Genomic DNA, 9,193 nt, shown 5'->3' on the forward strand with positions numbered 1-9,193 from the left:
ATTTTGGCCGGTTTTTAGAACGTTTCGATTTGTTTTGATTTGTTTTGATTCTGTTTAGCCCCGTTTTTGGTGTGTTTGGATTAGCTTTGGTGGGCTTTCTCATGTTTTGTCAGGTTTTTTCGAATGTATTGATCACTTCTGTCTGGTTTTCTATTTTGGCGGGTTTGAAAATATTTTTGGATGGGTTTTGGCGGGTTTGAAAATATTTTGGCTCTTTGCGCAGAGATGACGGTGCCGGTTGCGGTGCGCTCCGGGGCGCTCCTTCTGCGGAAAGATGCCTGGCAGCGGCACTTGGGACAGCTCCGCGTCTCCGTATTCTGCGTTTCTTGCCTTCTGCATCTCAGCAAAATGCTTTCCCACTAGGTCTAGCAAAGAGAAACTGTGGCAGCTGAGTAGATGTAGCCCGGCCCGCCCTTTGAAGTTGACAAGTTCTTGGCATCTCAGAGCCTCAAGGCAAGAGCAAGGTTATCTATGGTAGGCTGGGGCAGAACTAGCAGCAAGCAGAGCAAAGTTGTCCAAGAATAGCTTCCATTGGAATGCTAATGGCAATTGAAGAGGCCGGCCAGTGGCAAGCCACTAGCTTCTAGCAGTTTGAAAGTTGCAGACACAGTGCAGGTGTTGTGCGGCTTCCTTCTTGGCCTCCTAGAAGGTGTCACGTTCTCCGTCTCTTGCTTGCCCATATGTTGCCGTGTTCCTCTTATTTTTTGGTTGGTTTTGATTTGTTTTTATGATGTTTTGGCGGGTTTTCGGAATGTTTTGGTGGTGTTTCAGAATGTTTTGTTTTCTCTTGTGTTGTTTTGATTGTGTTGGCAGGTTGTGGAACGTTTGGATTCCTTTTGGCGGGTTTTAAAATATTTTGGCGGGTATTTGGAATGTTTTGGTTTGCTTTCATTTGTTTTGATGATGTTTTGGCAAGTTATTGAAAGTTTCGATCACTTCTGACTGGTTTTCTAGTATTTTGGCATCTTTTCAGAATGTTTTGATCAGGTTTGGCAGGTTCTAAATTATTTTGTCAGGTTTTTGGAATGTTTCGGTTGGTTTTGATTTGTTTTTATGATTTTTGCCAAGTTTTTTGAATGTTTTGATCAGTTCAGGCTGGTTTTCTAATGCTTTGGCATCTTTTCAGAATGTTTTGATGAGTTTTGTGGGTCTAAATCATTTTGGCGGGTTTTTGGAATATTTTGGTTGGTTTTGATTTGTTTTTATGATGTTTTGGCGGGTTTTCGGAATGTCTTGGTTGGGTTTTAGAATGTTTTGTATTCTCTTGAGTTGTTTTTATTGTGTTGGCAGGTTTTGGAATGTTTGGATTCCTTTTGGCGAGTTTTAAAATGTTTTGGCGGGTATTCGGAAGGTTTTGATTAGTTTTGACAGGTTTTGAAATATTTTGGCCGGTTTTTAGAAGGTTTCGATTTGTTTTGATTTGTTTTGATTCTGTTTAGCCCAGTTTTTGGTGTGTTTGGATTAGCTTTGGTGGGCTTTCTCATGTTTTGTCAGGTTTTTTCGAATGTATTGATCACTTCTGTCTGGTTTTCTATTTTGGCGGGTTTGAAAATATTTTTGGATGAGTTTTGGCGGGTTTGAAAATATTTTGGCTCTTTGCGCAGAGATGACGGTGCCGGTTGCGGTGCGCTCCGGGGCGCTCCTTCTGCGGAAAGACGCCTGGCAGCGGCACTTGGGACAGCTCCGCGTCTCCGTATTCTGCGTTTCTTGCCTTCTGCATCTCAGCAAAATGCTTTCCCACTAGGTCTAGCAAGGAGAAACTGTGGCAGCTGAGTAGATGTAGCCCGGCCCGCCCTTTGAAGTTGACAAGTTCTTGGCATCTCAGAGCCTCAAGGCAAGAGCAAGGTTATCTATGGTAGGCTGGGGCAGAACTAGCAGCAAGCAGAGCAAAGTTGTCCAAGAATAGCTTCCATTGGAATGCTAATGGCAATTGAAGAGGCAGGCCAGTGGCAAGTCACTAGCTTCTAGCAGTTTGAAAGTTGCAGACACAGTGCAGGTGTTGTGCGGCTTCCTCCTTGGCCTCCTAGGAGGTGCCGCGCTCTCCGTCTCTTGCTTGCCAATATGTTGCCGTGTTCCTCCTATTGTTTGGTTTGTTTTGATTTGTTTTGATGATGTTTTGGCGGGTTTTCGGAATGTTTTGGTGGTGTTTCAGAATGTTTTGTTTTCTCTTGTGTTGTTTTGATTGTCTTGGCAGGTTGTGGAATATTTGGATTCCTTTTGGCGGGTTTTAAAATCTTTTGGCGGGTATTTGGAATGTTTTGGTTTGCTTTCATTTGTTTTGATTATGTTTTGGCAAGTTATTGAAAGTTTCGATCACTTCTGACTGGTTTTCTAGTATTTTGGCATCTTTTCAGAATGTTTTGATCAGTTTTGGCAGGTTCTAAACTATTTTGTCAAGTTTTTGGAATTTTTTGGTTGGTTTTGATTTGTTTTTATGATGTTTTGCCAAGTTTTTTGAATGTTTTGATCAGTTCAGGCTGGTTTTCTAATGTTTTGGCATTTTTTCAGAATGTTTTGATGAGTTTTGTGGGTCTACGTTATTTTGGCGGGTTTTCGGAATATTTTGGTTGGTTTTGATTTGTTTTTATGATGTTTTGGCGGGTTTTCGGAATGTTTTGGTTGGGTTTTAGAATGTTTTGTATTCTCTTGAGTTGTTTTTATTGTGTTGGCAGGTTTTGGAATGTTTGGATTCTTTTTGGCGAGTTTTAAAATGTTTTGGCGGGTTTTAAAATATTTTGGCGGGTATTCGGAAGGTTTTGATTAGTTTTGACGGGTTTTGAAATATTTTGGCGGGTTTTTAGAAGGTTTTGATTTGTTTTGATTCTGTTTAGCCCAGTTTTTGGTGTGTTTGGATTAGCTTTGGTGGGCTTTCTCATGTTTTGTCAGGTTTTTTCGAATGTATTGATCACTTCTGTCTGGTTTTCTATTTTGGCGGGTTTGAAAATATTTTTGGATGGGTTTTGGCGGGTTTGAAAATATTTTGGCTCTTTGCGCAGAGATGACGGTGCCGGTTGCGGTGCGCTCCGGGGCGCTCCTTCTGCGGAAAGATGCCTGGCAGCGGCACTTGGGACAGCTCCGCGTCTCCGTATTCTGCGTTTCTTGCCTTCTGCATCTCAGCAAAATGCTTTCCCACTAGGTCTAGCAAAGAGAAACTGTGGCAGCTGAGTAGATGTAGCCCGGCCCGCCCTTTGAAGTTGACAAGTTCTTGGCATCTCAGAGCCTCAAGGCAAGAGCAAGGTTATCTATGGTAGGCTGGGGCAGAACTAGCAGCAAGCAGAGCAAAGTTGTCCAAGAATAGCTTCCATTGGAATGCTAATGGCAATTGAAGAGGCAGGCCAGTGGCAAGTCACTAGCTTCTAGCAGTTTGAAAGTTGCAGACACAGTGCAGGTGTTGTGCGGCTTCCTCCTTGGCCTCCTAGGAGGTGCCGCGCTCTCCGTCTCTTGCTTGCCAATATGTTGCCGTGTTCCTCCTATTGTTTGGTTTGTTTTGATTTGTTTTGATGATGTTTTGGCGGGTTTTCGGAATGTTTTGGTGGTGTTTTAGAATGTTTTGTTTTCTCTTGTGTTGTTTATATTGTCTTGGCAGGTTGTGGAATATTTGGATTCCTTTTGGCGGGTTTTAAAATCTTTTGGCGGGTATTTGGAATGTTTTGGTTTGCTTTCATTTGTTTTGATTATGTTTTGGCAAGTTATTGAAAGTTTCGATCACTTCTGACTGGTTTTCTAGTATTTTGGCATCTTTTCAGAATGTTTTGATCAGTTTTGGCAGGTTCTAAACTATTTTGTCAAGTTTTTGGAATTTTTTGGTTGGTTTTGATTTGTTTTTATGATGTTTTGCCAAGTTTTTTGAATGTTTTGATCAGTTCAGGCTGGTTTTCTAATGTTTTGGCATTTTTTCAGAATGTTTTGATGAGTTTTGTGGGTCTACGTTATTTTGGCGGGTTTTCGGAATATTTTGGTTGGTTTTGATTTGTTTTTATGATGTTTTGGCGGGTTTTCGGAATGTTTTGGTTGGGTTTTAGAATGTTTTGTATTCTCTTGAGTTGTTTTTATTGTGTTGGCAGGTTTTGGAATGTTTGGATTCTTTTTGGCGAGTTTTAAAATGTTTTGGCGGGTTTTAAAATATTTTGGCGGGTATTCGGAAGGTTTTGATTAGTTTTGACGGGTTTTGAAATATTTTGGCGGGTTTTTAGAAGGTTTTGATTTGTTTTGATTCTGTTTAGCCCAGTTTTTGGTGTGTTTGGATTAGCTTTGGTGGGCTTTCTCATGTTTTGTCAGGTTTTTTCGAATGTATTGATCACTTCTGTCTGGTTTTCTATTTTGGCGGGTTTGAAAATATTTTTGGATGAGTTTTGGCGGGTTTGAAAATATTTTGGCTCTTTGCGCAGAGATGACGGTGCCGGTTGCGGTGCTCTCCGGGGCGCTCCTTCTGCGGAAAGATGCCTGGCAGCGGCACTTGGGACAGCTCCGCGTCTCCGTATTCTGCGTTTCTTGCCTTCTGCATCTCAGCAAAATGCTTTCCCACTAGGTCTAGCAAGGAGAAACTGTGGCAGCTGAGTAGATGTAGCCCGGCCCGCCCTTTGAAGTTGACAAGTTCTTGGCATCTCAGAGCCTCAAGACAAGAGCAAGGTTCTCTATGGTAGGCTGGGGCAGAACTAGCAGCAAGCAGAGCAAAGTTGTCCAAGAATAGCTTCCATTGGAATGCTAATGGCAATTGAAGAGGCAGGCCAGTGGCAAGCCACTAGCTTCTAGCAGTTTGAAAGTTGCAGACACAGTGCAGGTGTTGTGCGGCTTCCTTCTTGGCCTCCTAGAAGGTGCCACGTTCTCCGTCTCTTGCTTGCCAATATGTTGCCGTGTTCCTCTTATTTTTTGGTTGGTTTTGATTTGTTTTGATGATGTTTTGGCGGGTTTTCGGAATGTTTTGGTGGTGTTTCAGAATGTTTTGTTTTCTCTTGTGTTGTTTTGATTGTCTTGGCAGGTTGTGGAACGTTTGGATTCCTTTTGGCGGGTTTTAAAATATTTTGGCGGGTATTTGGAATGTTTTGGTTTGCTTTCATTTGTTTTGATGATGTTTTGGCAAGTTATTGAAAGTTTCGATCACTTCTGACTGGTTTTCTAGTATTTTGGCATCTTTTCAGAATGTATTGATCAGTTTTGGCGGGTTCTAAACTATTTTGTCAGGTTTTTGGAATGTTTCGGTTGGTTTTGATTTGTTTTTATGATGTTTTGCCAAGTTTTTTGAATGTTTTGATCAGTTCAGGCTGGTTTTCTAATGTTTTGGCATCTTTTCAGAATGTTTTGATGAGTTTTGTGGGTCTAAATCATTTTGGCGGGTTTTTGGAATATTTTGGTTGGTTTTGATTTGTTTTTATGATGTTTTGGCGGGTTTTCGGAATGTCTTGGTTGGGTTTTAGAATGTTTTGTATTCTCTTGAGTTGTTTTTATTGTGTTGGCAGGTTTTGGAATGTTTGGATTCCTTTTGCCAGGTTTTAAAATCTTTTGGCGGGTTTTAAAATATTTTGGCGTGTATTTGGAATATTTTGATTTGTTTTGACGGGTTTTGAAATATTTTGGCGGGTTTTTAGAAGGTTTTGATTTGTTTTGATTCTGTTTAGCCCAGTTTTTGGTGTGTTTGGATTAGCTTTGGTGGGCTTTCTCATGTTTTGTCAGGTTTTTTCGAATGTATTGATCACTTCTGTCTGGTTTTCTATTTTGGCGGGTTTGAAAATATTTTTGGATTAGTTTTGGCGGGTTTGAAAATATTTTGGCTCTTTGCGCAGAGATGACGGTGCCGGTTGCGGTGCGCTGCGGGGCGCTCCTTCTGCGGAAAGACGCCTGGCAGCGGCACTTGGGACAGCTCCGCGTCTCCGTATTGTGCGTTTCTTGCCTTCTGCATCTCAGCAAAATGCTTTCCCACTAGGTCTAGCAAGGAGAAACTGTGGCAGCTGAGTAGATGTAGCCCGGCCCGCCCTTTGAAGTTGACAAGTTCTTGGCATCTCAGAGCCTCAAGGCAAGAGCAAGGTTATCTATGGTAGGCTGGGGCAGAACTAGCAGCAAGCAGAGCAAAGTTGTCCAAGAATAGCTTCCATTGGAATGCTAATGGCAATTGAAGAGGCCGGCCAGTGGCAAGCCACTAGCTTCTAGCAGTTTGAAAGTTGCAGACACAGTGCAGGTGTTGTGCGGCTTCCTTCTTGGCCTCCTAGAAGGTGTCACGTTCTCCGTCTCTTGCTTGCCCATATGTTGCCGTGTTCCTCTTATTTTTTGGTTGGTTTTGATTTGTTTTTATGATGTTTTGGCGGGTTTTCGGAATGTTTTGGTGGTGTTTCAGAATGTTTTGTTTTCTCTTGTGTTGTTTTGATTGTCTTGGCAGGTTGTGGAATATTTGGATTCCTTTTGGCGGGTTTTAAAATCTTTTGGCGGGTATTTGGAATGTTTTGGTTTGCTTTCATTTGTTTTGATGATGTTTTGGCAAGTTATTGAAAGTTTCGATCACTTCTGACTGGTTTTCTAGTATTTTGGCATCTTTTCAGAATGTTTTGATCAGGTTTGGCAGGTTCTAAACTATTTTGTCAAGTTTTTGGAATTTTTTGGTTGGTTTTGATTTGTTTTTATGATGTTTTGCCAAGTTTTTTGAATGTTTTGATCAGTTCAGGCTGGTTTTCTAATGTTTTGGCATTTTTTCAGAATGTTTTGATGAGTTTTGTGGGTCTACGTTATTTTGGCGGGTTTTCGGAATATTTTGGTTGGTTTTGATTTGTTTTTATGATGTTTTGGCGGGTTTTCGGAATGTTTTGGTTGGGTTTTAGAATGTTTTGTATTCTCTTGAGTTGTTTTTATTGTGTTGGCAGGTTTTGGAATGTTTGGATTCTTTTTGGCGAGTTTTAAAATCTTTTGGCGGGTTTTAAAATATTTTGGCGTGTATTTGGAATATATTGATTTGTTTTGACGGGTTTTGAAATATTTTGGCGGGTTTTGAGAAGGTTTCGATTTGTTTTGATTCTGTTTAGCCCAGTTTTTGGTGTGTTTGGATTAGCTTTGGTGGGCTTTATCATGTTTTGTCAGGTTTTTTCGAATGTATTGATCACTTCTGTCTGGTTTTCTATTTTGGCGGGTTTGAAAATATTTTTGGATGAGTTTTGGCGGGTTTGAAAATATTTTGGCTCTTTGCGCAGAGATGACGGTGCCGGTTGCGGTGCGCTCCGGGGCGCTCCTTCTGCGGAAAGATGCCTGGCAGCGGCACTTGGGACAGCTCCGCGTCTCCGTATTCTGCGTTTCTTGCCTTCTGCATCTCAGCAAAATGCTTTCCCACTAGGTCTAGCAAGGAGAAACTGTGGCAGCTGAGTAGATGTAGCCCGGCCCGCCCTTTGAAGTTGACAAGTTCTTGGCATCTCAGAGCCTCAAGGCAAGAGCAAGGTTATCTATGGTAGGCTGGGGCAGAACTAGCAGCAAGCAGAGCAAAGTTGTCCAAGAATAGCTTCCATTGGAATGCTAATGGCAATTGAAGAGGCCGGCCAGTGGCAAGCCACTAGCTTCTAGCAGTTTGAAAGTTGCAGACACAGTGCAGGTGTTGTGCGGCTTCCTTCTTGGCCTCCTAGAAGGTGTCACGTTCTCCGTCTCTTGCTTGCCCATATGTTGCCGTGTTCCTCTTATTTTTTGGTTGGTTTTGATTTGTTTTTATGATGTTTTGGCGGGTTTTCGGAATGTTTTGGTGGTGTTTCAGAATGTTTTGTTTTCTCTTGTGTTGTTTTGATTGTGTTGGCAGGTTGTGGAACGTTTGGATTCCTTTTGGCGGGTTTTAAAATATTTTGGCGGGTATTTGGAATGTTTTGGTTTGCTTTCATTTGTTTTGATGATGTTTTGGCAAGTTATTGAAAGTTTCGATCACTTCTGACTGGTTTTCTAGTATTTTGGCATCTTTTCAGAATGTTTTGATCAGGTTTGGCAGGTTCTAAACTATTTTGTCAGGTTTTTGGAATGTTTCGGTTGGTTTTGATTTGTTTTTATGATGTTTTGCCAAGTTTTTTGAATGTTTTGATCAGTTCAGGCTGGTTTTCTAATGTTTTGGCATCTTTTCAGAATGTTTTGATCAGTTTTGCGGGTCTAAATCATTTTGGCGGGTTTTTGGAATATTTTGGTTGGTTTTGATTTGGTTTTATGATGTTTTGGCGGGTTTTCGGAATGTCTTGGTTGGGTTTTAGAATGTTTTGTATTCTCTTGAGTTGTTTTTATTGTGTTGGCAGGTTTTGGAATGTTTGGATTCTTTTTGGCAGGTTTTAAAATCTTTTGGCGGGTATTTGGAATGTTTTGGCAGGTATTCGGAAGGTTTTGATTAGTTTTGACGGGTTTTGAAATATTTTGGCCGGTTTTTAGAAGGTTTCGATTTGTTTTGATTTGTTTTGATTCTGTTTAGCCCAGTTTTTGGTGTGTTTGGATTAGCTTTGGTGGGCTTTCTCATGTTTTGTCAGGTTTTTTCGAATGTATTGATCACTTCTGTCTGGTTTTCTATTTTGGCGGGTTTGAAAATATTTTTGGATGAGTTTTGGCGGGTTTGAAAATATTTTGGCTCTTTGCGCAGAGATGACGGTGCCGGTTGCGGTGCGCTCCGGCGCGCTCCTTCTGCGGAAAGACGCCTGGCAGCGGCACTTGGGACAGCTCCGCGTCTCCGTATTCTGCGTTTCTTGCCTTCTGCATCTCAGCAAAATGCTTTCCCACTAGGTCTAGCAAGGAGAAACTGTGGCAGCTGAGTAGATGTAGCCCGGCCCCCCCTTTGAAGTTGACAAGTTCTTGGCATCTCAGAGCCTCAAGGCAAGAGCAAGGTTATCTATGGTAGGCTGGGGCAGAACTAGCAGCAAGCAGAGCAAAGTTGTCCAAGAATAGCTTCCATTGGAATGCTAATGGCAATTGAAGAGGCCGGCCAGTGGCAAGCCACTAGCTTCTAGCAGTTTGAAAGTTGCAGACACAGTGCAGGTGTTGTGCGGCTTCCTTCTTGGCCTCCTAGAAGGTGTCACGTTCTCCGTCTCTTGCTTGCCAATATGTTGCCGTGTTCCTCTTATTTTTTGGTTGGTTTTGATTTGTTTTTATGATGTTTTGGCGGGTTTTCGGAATGTTTTGGTGGTGTTTCAGAATGTTTTGTTTTCTCTTGTGTTGTTTTGATTGTGTTGGCAGGTTGTGGAACGTTTGGATTCCTTTTGGC

This window comes from Passer domesticus, chromosome 8, assembly GCF_036417665.1.
Source record: "Passer domesticus isolate bPasDom1 chromosome 8, bPasDom1.hap1, whole genome shotgun sequence".
In the NCBI taxonomy this organism is placed as follows: Eukaryota; Metazoa; Chordata; class Aves; order Passeriformes; family Passeridae; genus Passer; species Passer domesticus.